The sequence below is a fragment of the Schistocerca nitens genome, chromosome 6, assembly GCF_023898315.1.
Source record: "Schistocerca nitens isolate TAMUIC-IGC-003100 chromosome 6, iqSchNite1.1, whole genome shotgun sequence".
In the NCBI taxonomy this organism is placed as follows: Eukaryota; Metazoa; Arthropoda; class Insecta; order Orthoptera; family Acrididae; genus Schistocerca; species Schistocerca nitens.
The window spans coordinates 365411695-365429808 of record NC_064619.1 but is presented as its reverse complement, the minus strand read 5'-3'; the positions used below and the strand labels follow the sequence as shown (position 1 = coordinate 365429808).

Here is an 18114-nt window from a genome sequence, read left to right as displayed (position 1 = left end):
AGATATGCAAGTAATGAAGTTAAATCACACACACACATACACAAGAAAAAACTAAACGACTATATGGCTCTAGGGCAAAAATCAATCATAATATGTCACGTACTGTAAGACGAGAATGCATATCCAAGATAAATAACCAAGTTTTGGAACTAGTTAGAGGTAATGTTACGGCGTAAAGTAAAGAGCTGGCACGCCAGTCGGGAACGACAAAGCAGAGAAGGCTGTGAAAAGGAGTCAGACAATCGCACGTTGACTGAACCTCCCGCCAGGAGGACAACGTGACAGCAGTGGCCCCTATGTGAAGAGTACGTAAGCACCGTGACCGACAGGTGACGACCCAGTTCAATAGCAGCTTCAAGATTATGCCACTTGGATAGCTGTGTCAACATTAGGCTTTTCGAAAGTAGTTCAGGAAAGACTTTTGTCAGTTAGAGATCAGTAGTCACTTCAAAGACTGATTATTTCATATGTCGACCTTTGCTAGAGATACAGCTGTGTAATTGCCAAAGTTAAGTATTGTATTTGATTAACTGTAATAAAACTCATTAACCCATTAAGTCCCAAATTAATTTTTTTTAATTGAATTTTTTATTCCTAAGTTGTAATGTAGATAGTGTATGAACCACAATAAGTACAAAAATAGCCAAAGAATATTTATACATGCTGATATAATGGCCGTCCTCAAAAAAGGACACTGGGATCTAACAGTATCGTATAGCATACTAAACTGTATTCTAGTCTCAACTATTTATTTCTTGTGAAATGGTACAATCCTCTTCACACACAGTGTTACACGGCATTTAACACAATATGTTTTTGGTTTCCCGTGGCATTTAGCTCTTACACATCTTTGCGTGCTTCTTTTGTCAATCATATGACCAATTCCATCAAACCTGATGTCTGGTATCACTCTCAACTGACTTGATGGGTATTCCATTCGGCGTCCAATATTCGGTCTTCCAGTGCCCAATTTCAGGTATGTAACTGTAACAGAACGTCTGAAATCCAGTAAATCCTGTGCATTTTTCCCACGTACTAGTCTGCACAAGAGTCAGGCATTTACGAGGGCCATTTCCAGCAAACGTGTAATAGGACCCAGTACCATTTTTTCCCTCTAATTACCGTCGCATATTTTCCAACTAACCAGTCATGGTGGTCAACACCTCCCATGTACTCGTTATACGACTTCAAAACGGCAGGTTGTTGCACTTGTGTCTTCTTAGTTGCTTGTCTACTGTACCACGTAGCTGCTCCCAAAGGTTCAACTTGGTCAAAATTTGTATCAATTGTAACGCATCTGTTGTCGTGCCATCGAACAAATAAGACTCCACCATTCCTGTCGAACTGGTAGTCATAGTTTCCTCGAACTGTCTTTTTCAGTTCGTTGCTGCTTGGTAGTGGACAGCCACCGACTCGATTCTCTCTGACAGTCCCAGTTGCTCGAAAATCCAAATTTCTCAGATGAAGCAGAAGATCTCTACTAGTGAAGAATTTATCAAAGTACACACAATGATTCTCGGGTTTTTCAATGCAGTCCAACATGTTTAGAACTACTCTTGATCACAGTAGTAGGTCATCCCTTGCAGTATCTTCTAGATCCTTTCCACAGTATAAATAAAATTTGAAACACTAGCCACTTGCTCCACAAAGAGACCACAACTTATAGCAAAATCTAATAGGCTTGCCTCGGATAAACTATCCATCTGGAACTATTGAGTAAGATATTCATAAATATCATTACATAATACACTGTAAATTTCAAAGTAACTTCATATCCTGTAATTTATATATAAAAGAGGAGTCGTTACTTACCTCAGCAACAAAATCTGGTAAAATTACCACGTTCTAAAAAGAAAATACATCAGCAGTAGCAGAGTTTTATATTGGAACGCGCAGCAATACAAATAACTGAAATGATAATACCAAGTCCCAGTGTCCTATTTCGAGTACATCAAATTTTATAACAATGGAAAACAATGAATAGAACTCCAATTGAGCTAACAATGCAAGTAGTTTAAAAGACACATTGTTGACTATAAATAATCGCAAAAAGATCTTTGCCACAATTTTCAAATATTACTAAATTGTCGACAAAGTAAATACCTGTAATAACGAAAAGTGTGCCTTAGTATTCAATAATCAATTAATGGTAGGATTTCTTGCTTTTAATTTCCTCTAAGCATACATTTGTTATAAAAAGCATCAACAAATGACGTAGAACAGTAATAGATGGAAATTAATAATTTACTGTGTATTTATAAAAAAATATGTGCTCTGTCCTCAAAATAGGACACTGGTACTTAATGGGTTAACTCGAGATGTTTGATTGTTTGTCTAGCGAACGGAGTACGCAGGATTCCTAGACACAAGGTAACATATTTGAAGCAAAAATAATCACAGAACTCAATTAAGAAACTACAATTTCATTTATTCAGTTATCAAGGGGGTGATAAAATAAGTAATAATCTGCATTATCTAACAAACATAAATTTACAGCAGCCACTAGAGGCAAGTTATAAAAATAATGTTTCTGAAAAATCAAAAATTCTCAAACCCATTTCCCATCAAGAGAGAGGAAAGTCAGTGGTAGACAATACTTTAGCAGGAACTTGTACTTCGACCAGATAAAATAATCTAGAGTACAACCGAGGAAGAACAAATCCATAAAAGCGTTGGAACTTGCCAAAATAGATTTTTTTAGCACTATTAACCCGGCTGTCCAGTTCATTTGAAATATTTCTTATTCTTTTTCATTGTAGACAGCTGAGTGCAGGAGATCTGCAGAGGATCGACAGTTGCTACCGAAACTGCCAGTTATCGTTGTTCCGAACAAATGAAACATACCGTGCATAAATTGGCGAAAAAACTGTTATTGTTGGATTAAGCGTTTGCCTAACAGTCACTGGAAACAGCCACATCCGTTGAACATATAGGAATGAAACGAGGAAGGAAGATACCAGACTGACATTCAGTGTAAGAATCGTCAAGAAGGTAGCATACAAACCCGTCATTCGACCAGTACTGCTACTCTATCTGGGACCCTTAGCAGGTAGGATTGATAATGGTAATAGACAAGATACAAAGAAGAGCAGCGCGTTGCGTCAACTCCATAGGCAGACGTTACAACCTAGGGGTTGAGCGTCGCGATATGGTTTACTGTTAAAATTGCCTGACAGCATTCTCGGAGGAGAATCGACAAATTTATCTGCTTTCCGGAAATAACCATGAGATAAAATTAGAAAGATTCGTCTAAGTATGGAGAAGAACAAAAAGATTTTTGGAAGCAAACTTTGGCGATAATCACTTTGGAGTCCAGGGAAATGTAGGGCCACGAGAGCCATACGTATTTTCTTAGAGGACAGGTTGCAAAAAGGCAGACTTACCTTTATAGCAAATGTAGATTTACAGAAAGATTTTGACAATGCTGACAAGCATGCACTCTTTGAAACTCCGAAGGTAGCTGGGATAACGTACAGAGAGTCAAGTATTACTTAAAATTTGTACAGAAACCAGTCTGTGGTTACATGAATCGAAGGACGTGAAAGGCAAAGAAATGTTGAGAAGAAAATGTACAGGGTTGTAGCTTATCCCCCCATATCATTCAGTCTGTACATTCAGCTAGTAGTAATGGAAATGAATGACACATTTGTAAAATTAATTTGTGCTCAGGGAGAGGAAATACAGAATTTGAGCTTTGCCGATGTCGTCGTAGTTCTATCAGGGACGTCAAAGCAGTAAGAAGATCAAATTGAGTGGATAGTGTCTTGCAAAGGGGTTGTAAGACGATTATGAGCGAAAGTAGTAAAAGAAAAGTGGATGGAATGTGTCGAATTAAATCAAGCTATGCTGTGAGAGTTGGATTAGGAAGTGAGACACAAAAAGTAATAGATAAATTTGCAATTTGGGCAGTAAAATAAATGATGATGACCGCAGTGGAGAGTATACAGAATGTGGATCGACATAGCATGAAAATACTTCTGAAGAAAGGTAAATTAGTTAACACGGAATATAGTACAGGTAAGAAGTAAAATTACATGTGTAGATGTGATAACTAATGAGGCAATACTGATTCGAACTGCAGAGAAATTTATGGCACAACTTGACTAAGAGAAGGGTTCAGTTGATAGGACACATCAGGTAATTGTCAGGGAAGTGTGTCATCTAAAAATTGTAGAGGGAGAGCAAGAGTTGACAACAGGTTCAGATGGGTATAGGTTTCAGTATTTATGCATAGATAAAGGAGCCTGCACAGAACAGACAAGCGTAGAGAGCTGCATCGAACGAGTCTTCGGGGTGAAACTCACAATTGCTACGATAACTGAAGCTTGCCCACTGTATTTCTTCCCACACGTCACTCGTGAGTGGAAGGAGAAAGAGGTGGAGGGGGCAATGGTACACGAAGTAGCGTACGCCACAGACCAGAAGGTGGCTTGCGGAGTACTGATGTTGAAGACCGCAGGTGGCAGCGTCGTGGGGTGTGGTTGGACGTGGCTGTTAATAGAGAGGGACAGCGCGGCAGCGGCGAGGGGTGGCCAGGCGCCGCAGGTGTCCGCTGGAGGGCGCGCCGGCTCTCATTAGGCGGAGCACCCTCCATTGCCGCGGGCGCTCTCGAGCCGGCACCGCCCGCCCGCGCACGCGGACTCACTCTGCGAGCGCCCTCGCCACGCGTCTGGCACACACACTTCGAAGCTCTGTGGCGATGCCCTGTGCTTCTAGCATACTTAGAGCTACTCTGCTCGCTTACCGACAATTTGTATCACCTAATACCCAGCGTTATTTTACTTGATAATGGCTTAAGATTTCTTTTGCTTTTGTTTAGTCGAATTTTTATGTTGTTCACAAATTGCAACATCTTCTAAGCTGTTCACGCTAAGTAACGCCGTATAAACATGGTCTTTCTCCAATTTACTTCTGACCAAAAAGTGATTCTGGTAGCTGGAGTCCAAAGTTTTTGTTAACCATGCGTTTTTCATTCTTGTGGAGATATTTGCATAATAACTTTCATCTATTAACAAATATTTATTGCATCTAACAGAAAAGTGAAATACCAATTTTCATAAATTTAACTTTAATATTTTTTTTAATGTAACGAAGTATTGTCTTAAAAATTTTCATCCCCCATGCATTCCATTGGGGGTTGAATTTACAGAAACACTGAAACACGTATTTTTTTTAATTTCCAAACGAGAGGTCAAATACTAATTGACATCGATGGAGCCTTAAAAATCATTTAATGGTTCTTTAGTAATTATTTATTTTCAAAAAAACTTTCACCCATTATTTTCCTCCCTTAGTGGTAGAATTTCCAAAAATGTTGAAACACGTATTTTTTATTTGCTGAGTGGAAAAAAATACGTTTTCGTAGTTCTAGCTTCAAAATTCTCTTAACAGCGACGTACTTGCAAAACGCCTACATACACCATTTCACACCCTTACAAGGAAACCTCCCCATCGCACCCCCCTCAGATTTAGTTATAAGTTGGCACAGTGGATAGGCCTTGAAAAACTGAACACAGATCTATCGAGAAAACAGGAAGAAGTTGTGTGGAACTATGAAAAAAATAAGCAAAATATACAAACTGAGTATCCATGTGCAAGACAAGCAACATCAAGGAAAGCGTGAGCTCAGGAGCTACGTGGTCCCGTAGTCAGCGTGAGCAGCTGCGGAACGACAGGTCCTTGGTTCAAATCTCCCCTCGAGTGAAAAATTTATTTTCGCAAAGTTATGATCTGTCCTTTCGTTCATTGACGTCTCTGTTCACTGTAATAAGTTCAGTGTCTGTGTTTTGCGACCGCACCGCAAAACGGTGCGATTAGTAGACAAAAGGACGTGCCTCTCCAATGGGAACCGAAAACATTTGATCGCAACATCATAGGTCAACCGATTCCTCCAGAGGAAAACACGTCTGATATGTTCTATACGACACTGGTGACAGATAATAACTGACTGAAAACAAAAAATTAAACTCTTCAATCAAGGGAAGACTTGAACCCAGGACCTCTCGTTCCACAGCTGCTCACGCTAACCACGGGATCACGGCGATCCTGAGCTCGCACTTTCCTTGATGTTGCCTATCTTGCACATGGACTACTCAGTTTGTATATTTTGCTTAATTTTTTCATAGTTCCACACAACTTCTTCCTGTTTTCTCGATAGATCTGTGTTCAGTTTTTCAAAGCCTATCCCCTGTACCAACTTATAACTAAATCTGAGGAGGGTGTGATGGGGAGGTTCCCTTGTTAGGAGTAGAATTTCGGACAATCCTTTCTTTAACGATGTCTACAATATAATATCCACATACTCTACAAACTTCATGTTTCTATCCTTAATGGTTTGGGCTGAGTGGTGATGAGTCTGGGAGTCAGTCTGACCATGACGGGTTGAATTTTCAAAAACAGTGTTACACGTGTTTATTCATCTCTAACCGAGCAGCAAATACCAGTTTTCAAAAAATTAGCTTTAAAAATGCTTTCGCAATGAAATATTTTCATAAAACGTTTCACCCCCTGTTCACCCCGTTAGGGATTAAATTTCCGCCCGCATCTCGTAGTCGTGCGGTAGCGTTCTCGCTTCTCACGTCCGGGTTCCCGGGTTCGATTCCCGGCGGGGTCAGGGATTTTCTCTGCCTCGTGATGGCTGGGTGTTGTGTGCTGTCCTTAGGTTAGTTAGGTTTAAGTAGTTCTAAGTTCTAGGGGACTGATGACCATAGATGTTAAGTCCCATAGTGCTCAGAGCCATTTGAACCATTTTTTTATTAAATTTCCAAAAACAGTGACATGCATATGTTTCATTTTCAGTGGAGAAGAAAAATACAGATTTTCATAGATTTAGATTTAAAAATGCATGCAAAATGAAAGACTTAAAAAAAAAAAACTTTCGTCCTACATTTCACCCCCATAGGGGTTGAATTACCAAGGACAGTGAAACACACATTTTTCAATTCCTAACTGGGAAGCAAAATTTAAATTTTCACAGCGTCGGCTTTAAAAATACTTCCAGATTAAAATAGTTTCATAAAAATCTCATCCCCTATTTCACCCCTTAGGGATTAAATTTCCAAAAATAGTGAAACATGTACAGTATGTTTTATTTGTAACCGAGAAGTCAAATATCAATGTCCATAGATGTACGTTACTTTAGTAGTTCTTTAACACTTTAGTAGTTCTTAAAAAGAACTTTCACCCACTATTTCACCCCGTAGGGACAAATTTTCAAAAACGCTCAAACATATAATTCTTTATTTCTGAGGGTGAAAGCAAACACCAATTTTCGTAACTCAACCATCAATATTGCCTTGATAGCGGCATTTTTCAAAAAATTTTCTTGCACAACTTGACTAGAAGGAGGGATCGGTTGGTAGGACTGATTCTGAGGCATCAAGGGATCACCAGTATAGTACTGGAGGGAAGCGTGGATGGTAAAAGTTGTAGAGGGACACCAAGAGATGAATACACTCAGCAGATTCAGAAGGATGTAGGCTGCAGTAGTTACTCGGAGATGAAGAGGTTTGCACAGGATAGAGTAACGTGGAGAGCTGCATCAAACCAGTCTCCCGACTGGGGCCTGAAGATGGCATAGTGAAATGCTGAAACTGGTAGCGTTGAAAATAAATAAAATAAAATAACATCTTAAATTACACACTAACAATTACTTAACCACTTAACCTGCTGATGTCCCTTGTCCATGATGGAACAACAGAGATCATTTGGTCTGGCTTGTACCATTTGGTTAATTGGCTGTAGATGTACAATAGTTGAATAAGCATGTTAGAACTGGGTTTGCTTCTAAAGAAAAGACTGCACTACGCATATGTGAACTACCAGGTGGATATACTCTGTTCTAGACGGAATACAGTATCATGGTCATATGATTAAACTCCGAATTTTTCCTGCAGTACCAGTGAATTGTTCGTGGGGGTACGACGCTGTTGCACCAATGTAAATGCTTCAGTCGATAGTGTGCGCATTGAAAGCTCTGTTATACTGCTAAAATTGTATTATGGTGGTATCTCCAAACAGAATAACTGATGGTGTACTTCTAATGAAACACAAGTTGTCAACCCTTATGTCATCGCATATCTAGCGTGGTGATCATTGGAGTAGAGTAAAGGATATTAGGTCACGTACAGCATAATACTTATAGACAACCATTTGATACCACTGAGTTTGAGATGTATGAGATTTTCTTTGTGCAGTCCTAGTTTAATAAAGGTGCAGTAGTAAGACTTCCTTGGCCATAAAATACCTAAATCTGGCGTAGCGGTCATGGAGTATGTTAGGATGTATACAGAGACATAGAGACATTCATTTTTACTCGATCATCACGCATGTGACTTGAAAAGAAACCAATAAATCGATAATAGTGCTACGACACAGTCCACAAGGTGCAGTGGTATGCGGACTATGTATTTAAATGGAAGCTCCTGTCCCTAACTGGGTTGTGACACCGTTAAGGTAAATGTAAGTATTTAATGTAAAATAGCCGAAGAGACCTGCTACTGTTCTATTACGTCACGAGTCGTAAAAAATATCTAGATGCGAGCGTCTGCATGGATGTGTTTTTCTCCCTGAACGTTAATGTGCTATTTTTTTCTCGTTGTGATAATTCTCTATATAGTCAGTGCAGGGTAGAGGGCTGGACAATTCTTCTAATGCTATGTATTAAAGACTGGAAGATAAGTGAGAATATGACGGGTAAGTGATATTCTGACAAAAGGGGAGTTGAGAAGTGAGCTCTATACCGCTCCTTCTGTTATGGGCAAACATATTACAGCCTCTCATATATGTCTCATGAAGTGACTGCAATGAGAAAATTAGAGACTAATACGAAGGTTTTTACTGAGAGACAATCAGCAGAAGTTATGTCTTTTGTTTTCTCGATATATACGAGACAACATTCTTCTATGAGTTACGTGTTCCTATAAATGAGTGGACTGACATATTAAAAAGTAGATTAAAGTTACATCTATTTCTGCACTGAAGCACCAAATAAACTGGTATAGGTATGCGTATTCAAGCACAGAGATATGTAAACAGGCAGAATACGGCGCTGCGGTCGGTAACATCTATTTAAGACATCAAGTGTCTGGCGCAGTTGTTAGATCGGTTACTGCTGCTACAATGGCAGGTTATCAAGATTTAAATGAGTGTCAACGTGCTGTTATAATCGGTGGACGAGCGATGGGACACAGCATCTCCGAGGTAGCGATGAAGTGGGAATTTTCCCGTGCGAATATAAGGAATCCGGCAAAACAAAAATCGCTGCTGTCGGAAAAATATCCTGCAAGAACTGGACCGACAACAACTGAAGAGAGTCGTTCAACGTGACAGAAGTGCAACCCTTCCGCAAATTGCTGCAGATTTCAATGCTGGACTATCAACAAGTGTCAGCGTGCGAACCATTCAAGGAAACATCATCGATAAGGGCTTTTGGATCCGATGGCCCACTCGTGTACTCTTGATGACTGCACAACACAAAATTTTACTCCTCGCCTGGGCCCGTCAGCACCGACATTGGACTGTTGATGACTGGAAACATGTTGCCTGGTCGGCCGAATCTCGTTTCAAATTGTATCGAGAGGATGGACGTGTACGGGTATGGAGACAACCTCATGAATCCATGGACTATTCATAGTGGTGGTGGCTCTGTAATGGTATGCAGCTGGAATGATGTGAGACCCCTGATACGGCTAGATACGACTCTGATAGGTGACACGTACGTAAGCATCCCGCCTGACCACCTGCATCCACTCAAATCCATTGTGCATTCCGACAGACTTGGCCAATTCCAGCAGGACAATGCGCCACCCCACAAGTGCAGAATTGCTACAGAGTGGTCCAGGAACACTCTTCTGAGTTTAAACACTTCCGCTGGTCACCAAACTACCCTGACATGAACATTTTTGAGCATATCTGGAATGAAACTTCCTGGCAGATTAAAGCTGTGTGCCCGACCGAGACTCGAACTCGGGACTTTGACTTTCGCGGGCAAGTGCTCTACCACTGAGCTACCGAAGCACGACTCACGGCCGGTCCTCACAGCTTTACTTCTGCCAGAATCTCGTCTCCTACCTTCCAAATTTTACAGAAGCTCTCCTGCAAACTTTGCAGAACTAGCACTCCTGAAAGAAAGGCAGTTAGGAGACGAGATACTGGCAGAAGTAAAGCTGTGAGGACCGGGCGTGAGTCATGCTTCGGTACCTCAGATGGTAGACCACTTGCCCGCGAAAGGCAAAGGTCCCGAGTTCGAATCTCAGTCGGGCACAAAGTTTTAATCTGCCACGAAGTTTCATATCAGCGCACAATCCGCTGCAGAGTGAATATCTCATATCTGGAATGCCTCGCAGTGTGCTGTTTACAAGAGATTGCCACCCCCTCGTCCTCTTACGGAGTTATGGGCAGCCCTGCAGGATACATGGAGTCAATTCCGTCCAGCACTGTTGTTGTTGTTGTTGTTGTTGAGGTCTTCAGTCCTGAGACTGGTTTGATGCAGCTCTTCATGCTACTCTATCCTGTGCAAGCTTCGTCATCGCCCAGTACCTACTGCAGCCTACATCCTTCTGAATCTGCTTAGTGTATCCATCTCTTGGTCTCCCTCTACGATTTTTACCCTCCACGCTGCCCTCCAATACTAAATTGGCGATCTCTTGATGCCTCAGAACATGTCTTACCAATCGATCCCTTCTCCTGTCAAGATGTGCCACAAACTCCTCTTCTCCCCAATTCTATTCAATACCTCCTCATTACTTATGTGATCTACCCATCTAATCTTCACCATACTTCTGTAGCACCACATTTCGAAAGATTCTATTCTCTTCTTGTCCAAACTATTTATCGTCCATGTTTCACTTCCGTACATGGCTACACTCCATACAAATACTTTCAGAAACGACTTCCTGACATTTAAATTTATACTCGATGGTAACAAATTTTTCTTCTTCGGAAACGCACCTCTTGCCATTGCCAGTCTACATTTTATATCCTCTCTACTTCGACCATCATCAATTATTTTGCTCCCCAAATAGCGAAACTCATTTACTACTTTAAGCGTCTCATTTCCTAATCGAATTCCCTCAGCATCACCCGACTTCATCCGATTACATTCCATTATCCTCGTTCTTCTTTTATTGATGTTCATCTTATACTCTCCTTTCAAAGCACTGTCCATTCCGTTCAACTGCTCTTCCAAGTCCTTTGCTGTCTCTGACAGAATTACAATGTCATCGGCGAACCTCAAAGTTTTTATTTCTTCTCCATGGATTCTAATACCTACTCCGAACTTTTCTTTTGTTTCCTTTACTGCTTGCTCAATATACAGATTGAATAACATCGGGGAGAGGCTACAACCCTGTCTCACTCCTTTACCAACCACTGCTTTCCTTTCATGCCCCTCGACTCTTATAACTGCCATCTGGTTTCTGTACAAATTGTAAATAGCCTTTCGCTCCCTGTATTTTACCCCAGTCACCTTTAGAATTTGAAAGAGAGTATTCCAGTCAACATTGTCAAAAGCTTTCTCTAAGTCTACAAATGCTAGAAACGTAGGTTTGCCTTTCCTTAATCTTTCTTCTAAGATAAGTCTTAGGGTCAGTATTGCTTCACGTGTTCCAACATTTCTACGGAATCCAAACTGATCTTCCCCGAGGTCGGCTTCCACCAGTTTTTCCATTCGTCTGTAAAGAATTCGCGTTAATATTTTGCAGCTGAGACTTATTAAATTGATAGTTCGGTAATTTTCACATCTGTCAACACCTGCTTTCTTTGGGATTGGAATTATTATATTCTTCTTGAAGTCTGTGGGAATTTCGCCTGTTTCATACATCTTGCTCACCAGATGGTAGAGTTTTGTCAGGACTGGCTCTGCCAAGGCTGTCAGCAGTTCTAATGGAATGTTGTCTACTCCCGGGGCCTTGTTTCGACTCAGGTCTTTCAGTGCTCTGTCAGACTCTTCACGCAGTATCATATATCCCATTTCATCTTCATCTACATCCTCTTCCATTTCCATAATATTGTCCTCAAGTACATCGCCCTTGTATAGACCCTCAATATACTCCTTCCACCTTTCTGCTTTCCCTTCTTTGCTTAGAACTGGGTTTCCATCTGAGCTCTTGATATTCATACAAGTGGTTCTCTTTTCTCCAAAGGTCTCTTTAATTTTCCTGTAGGCAGTATCTATCATACCCCTAGTGAGATAAGTCTCTACATCCTTACATTTGTCCTCTAGCCATCCCTGCTTAGCCATTTTGCACTTCCGGTCGATCTCATTTTTGAGACGTTTGTATTCTTTTTTGCCTGTTTCATTTACTGCATTTTTATATTTTCTCCTTTCATCAATTAAATTCACTATCTCTTCTGTTACCCAAGGATTTCTACTAGCCCTCGTCTTTTTACCTACCTGATCCTCTGCCACCTTCACTATTTCATCCCTCTAAGCTACCCATTCTTCTTCTACTGTAGTTCTTTCCCCCATTCTTGTCAATTGTTCCCTTATGCTCTCCCTGAAATTCTGTACAACCTCTGGTTCTTTCAGTTTATCCAGGTCCCATCTCCTTAAATTCCCACCTTTGTGCAGTTTTTTCAGTTTTAATCTACAGTTCATAACCAGTAGATTGTGGTCAGAGTCCACATCTGCTACTGGAAATGTCTTGCCATTTAAAACCTAGTTCCTAAATCTCTGTCTTACCATTATATAATCTATCTGAAACCTTTTAGTATCCCTAGGGTTCTTCCATGTATACAACCTTCTTTGATGATTCTTGAACCAAGTGTTAGCTATGATTAAGTTGTGCTCTGTGCAAAATTCTACCAGGCGGCTTCCTTTTTCATTTCTTAGCCCCAATCCATATTCACCTACTACGTTTCCTTCTCTCCCTTCTCCTACAATCGAATTCCAGTCACCCATGACTATTAAATTTTCGTCTTCCTTCACTATCTGAATAATTTATCTCTTCATACATTTCATCAATTTCTTCGTCATCTGCAGAGTTAGTTGGCATACAAACTTGCACTGCTGTAGTAGGCGTGGGCTTTGTGTCTATCTTGGCCACAATAATGCATTCACTATGCTGTTTGTAGTAGCTTACCCACATTCCTATTTTTTTTATTCATTATTAAACCTACTTCTGCATTACCCCTATTTGATTTTGTATTTATAACCCTGTATTCACCTGACCAAAAGTCTTGTTCCTCCTGCCACCGAACTTCGCTAATTCCCACTATATGTAACTTTATCGTATCCATTTCCCTTTTTAAATTTTCTAACCTACCTGCCCGATTAAGGGATCTGACATTCAACGCTCCGATCCGTAGAACGTCAGTTTTCTTTCTCCTGATAACGACGTCCTCTTGAGTAGTCCCCGCCAGCAGATCCGAATGGGGGACTATTCCAGCACTACTTCAGACATTTGTCGTGTCCAAGCCATGTCGTGTTGCAGCACTTCTGCGAGCTCATGGGTGCCCTACACGATATTAGGCAGGTGTACCAGTTTCTTTGTCTCTTCAGTGTATATGCGTACTTTGGAAGCCGTCGTACCATGTGTGACGGAGGACACACTGTACCACAACTAGTCATTACCTTTCATGTTCTACTCCAAATAGAGCGAAGGAAGAAAAAGATATATGCCTCCTAATGAGCGCTAATTTCTTATACCTTATCTTCGTGGGCCTTACGCGAAATGTATGTAGGCAGCAATAGAATCCTTCTCCAGTGACCTTCAAATCTAGGTTATCTAGATTTTATCAATAGTGATTTTCGAAAAGAACATTGGTCTCCCTCCAGGGATACCATTTCAATTACCTGACAGTTATAATCCGCCGACCGGAAAAAATTACCCATAATGCAAAGGGACTCTCATGATCAACTTAACTGATTAGTCATTCAGTTTGATATCAATGACATGCCGCTGGGCGGTTGGAAGCGAGGGCGAGATTACTACAGATACGATTCACGAGTTGGAGCAGTAATCAGGCATTTTTTGTTGCGGTGAGATTTTTCAACGTAATTTCAATCTCCCGTATACACAGGGAGAGATGACAGTAGCAATAAAATAACCAATAATACCGAATTTATAAAGTGATACCTAGTATTTATCCGATATTTAACTTGTCTGTGCTGCTATTTTGCTACCTTAAAAGTCTTAGTAGGTTATGAGGCATCTGACTACCTAACAAAATTCGAAAGCGAGGAAGCGTCCTGTGACAGATATAGAGCATGCTTTTAGCACTCCATCATGAGTTTAATATTCTAGTCCTGTGATGCAGGATGTAAGAGCCATTAAGCTGATAAGAACAGATTTCTTACCGGATGAGAGAATACTTATAGGAAATACAGCCTATGTCATACTGTTGGACAGGATATGCACACTAAGAATCAAGAAGTAACTATAGCTTAGCGGTAAGAAAACGCGCGTATGCTCCGATTTCTTCTGTCTTCCGAAATAATGTGCATCATAAGGAGGAATCTATATTTTGCGTGAAAAATTCGACGTGTATGGACAACAAGATCCCCGTCTCTGACTGGATAAAGTGGATTATTTGAACCTGAGAATCTATGTCAGGAGTGGAACTGCAGTTAGAGCTCAATGTCCAATCTGAACGTGCTTGTCTCGCAGAGTTAGCGACGCTGGTCTGCGGCCAGCTGCAGGCATGGTAATGAGAGCTCAGGCATGTATAAGGGAAGGTACCAATTGGTAGGCCCTTCAGGTACGCAGTACACTTGGTAGATGGTGCTGAATTTTACTACAGGTGATTGGTCAAGTTTTTCGTCTTTAGATACCGTGCATAAGTAGATAATAAGAAACACACTCTTGAAAAATGGCCCACCATGTTTTCCCATGTTTCTGTTGGTTAGGATGCGACTTGTGCCTCATAAATAGATATAAGTGTGTCTCATTCCCCAATGATATTGCTACATGACTCCTGTATATAGGGAGCATGGATTTAAAGCAGCACCAGGACGGTGAGTCGCTGTCTTAATATCATTATCCATCTTTATGTCCCTTCCAACAGATATTCATTTGTAAATCAGCGGAAGGCTACTTCCCTGACCTACAGTGGTTTTTTGCTATCCTATTGTAACTACCCATCCTTCCGCCATTGTATTGTTCGCTAGACTACTAGCGAAAATATTCTCCTTACATTCTGCAATCTTGGTATACCTGGACACTTAAGTGCCACCGACCACTTGAAAGATCGACAAAGAATGAAGCGCTTCCACTCTCTGTCATAAAGGTGACCAATCGTCTTTCCTAGAAAGAAACTTGCGGTCTAGAGCTTGTAGAAACATGTAGGGGATAGAACAAAGCATTACATCCTTCCAGAAAGTACTAGTGAATATGTGAGGGACTAAAATGACGGCAACCACCTAGAACACTGACAAAAGGGAAGGAGACGTTGCTTTTCCCATTGCCCTGTGGCGGTGGTCGTCGTAGTCGTGGTCGTAGTCATGGTCGTAGTCGTGGTCGTAGTTCTGGTCGTCGTCGTGGTCGTTGTTGTGGTCGTCGTCGTCATCATGGTAACTAGGCCAGTCGGTCTCCACACATCAAGGCGAACACATCACAATAAAGAATTCAGGAAATATTTGCACCCGCAAAACAAAGAAAAACCACCCTATGTCGTTTCACACCACCCACTCAGGACAGGCTGAGCGATTTTCCCCAGCATTTTCTAAGTGCAGGCTTGGGGGGGAGGAGGGGCTAAGGAAGGGGAGGGGAGGGGAGGGGATGAGATCGGAGGGGAGAGGATGGTACTGGAGGGGAGGGAATGGAGGAGAGGAGAGGGGATGAGGAAGGGAGGCGGGTTGGGGGAGTGGGGACGGAGGTGTGGGGTGATGGTGGGAGGGCTGAGGGTGGAGAAACCCATGATATTATCGGTGCAATGTTGCCACATCTACGCCATGGAGAGGCTGAGGGGTGGGGTAGGATGCACCATCTTGAATAAATAAAAACTGTCATCGAAGCTATCGTATTCCCCTATGACAGGACATTATGGGGTATTGGTGTCCCAACCCTAGCAAAATTAACCTGAAAATTAAATACACCTGTGATCAGTGTAGTTTCCACAATAAAAAAGAGCTAGAAATAATTTCAGAATGGACAGTGGAGGTGGGATGACAACTTCAAATGGGCAAGGCGATCTCAGGAATTAGAACATTGAGTTAGCTAGCAACTATGAAACAAGAAATACAACCGCCGTGGGAGAGATAAGTTACCTAATGATAAAACAATAAATCACAGTTCTATATCAGGCAGTTTGGGAAGAGAAAACAGTACAGGTATTGAATCATATATCGATGTGGATATGATGATGCACTTGCTTAAAAATTTTAAAAGTCAGATAAACAGCAAAATAGATTGTTTAAGTCAGTTTTTGAACAGAAAAATGGGTGATTAGTCAATAAATTCTATAATAAAATAGATTATTTGAATAAATCAATGAACAAGAAATTCAAACGGAAGCTGGCGAGTTTTGGAGATGAAATGAGCAGTGAATTGAGAAAATGAATTCTGTGGAAACTAAGTTTAATGTGTCGACAAACGAAGAAATTAATGAAGTAATCAAAAGCCACAAATCTATTTGTAGTAATTTAGAGGTGAAAGGAGATAATCACGAACAGAGAACGTAGAAGAAAGTAATGAGCATGAAAACCAATGTATGGATAATGATATTTGTATGGGTAATGAAGTGAAACTGACATCGAACAAAAATGTTTATTTTGTTGAAGCAAAAGCGACTTCGATGCACAATAGTTATGTAGCAGTATCGATAATGGATCAGCATTCGGTCGGGACAAAACAAACTATACAGCACAATGAAGTCGAAACTATAGCATACAATAAGGAATAGGTAATGCAGCTTGGTCAAATGTATGACAGACTAGAACAATAGAAAAAGGGAAAGAGATGTAAGTTTTTCTGGAAAAAGGAGTCAGAATGCAAATAGTAGTAATGATTAAGAAGTGCGTGAAAGGTATGGGCGAGTAATCTAAACAAGATGCTACACCATGCAGATAAGGTTAGTGGAATGAAGAAGAGGATGGGGCATGTGAAGTGCAAACAAATCAAAATGTGTTTGATGCCCTTTCCAAAAGTAACGAAAGGGATACTGAAGTATCCGGCAAGAGCAAGTACTTTTCGATGATCACACGAAATTAATGGAGAAAATGTATTAAAATGAAGATCTGAGCAATTATAAACAGGAAGAGTATGCAAATGAAATTTACGATTAGAATGATATTTTATCACTCAGTCTGAAAGTCGAACGCAATTCGTTACTCGAAAATAAAAGTAGTGAATTCGATCAAGAGGTACAAACCATAATTACAATAGGAATGGATGATACAGAAATCGGAGTAAAGTTAGTAGGTGCTACTAATGTTTCTAATGTACCAAACAAAGATACAGTATGCGTACACTCGTCAAATAAGGGTGCTACCCTTTGATACCCTTTAATATAACTTATAGACAATAAACCAATTGAGTACGGAAGACATAATGAAAAAGAAGTTTAAAAACCACCAGATAAAATAAATTTGTGCATAATGCCTCCATTGGCATTGGGCGAGCGGCAGATATATCTACGAATTTACGAAATTTTGGGATTTGAATTTACTTATAAGGATTCTTTTCAAATCGAGCGTTCCTCACCCTAATGCTTTCCGTCTTATATGCACCCAGTCAGGCAAAAGATAAGGTGAGTGTGTTGTAATCAATTGAAACATTATCAGAGTAGAGATAATTGATGATCGTTGTGCAAATGAAGAGGTAATTAATGAACACAAGATTTGGAACTATGTTTGTAAATAGGTAATGATTATGTCATATAAAGTGGTACTTAAAAAGAAGGGTAGTCATTGTGGACTGGTGAAATAAGTTTCAGACGTTATGCATCACGATAGTTGAGGCAGGAGATGCGCCATTAGCCACCCCATCCTCACACGATTCGTACAACGTCAAAAGATATAAGGGCAAGCCCTCCAATATGGGGCTGATTGATGAACAAAACTCCTCTGTGTCAAATAATCTTGTGAGACTATGCCCAACAGCCCTGCAGCAAACCGATGCAAACGATAAAGTTGGAAGTGAAATAAAATGAATGGCTACTTAATAAAACACAGAA

At 40.6% G+C, this 18114-nt stretch overlaps 1 protein-coding gene across 1 annotated transcript in view; it reads right to left on the bottom strand.

The window, feature by feature from the left end:
• LOC126263363 (uncharacterized) overlaps positions 1 to 18114 on the bottom strand; it is a 146078-nt gene that overhangs the window by 48695 nt on the left and 79269 nt on the right. The window lies entirely within an intron of this gene.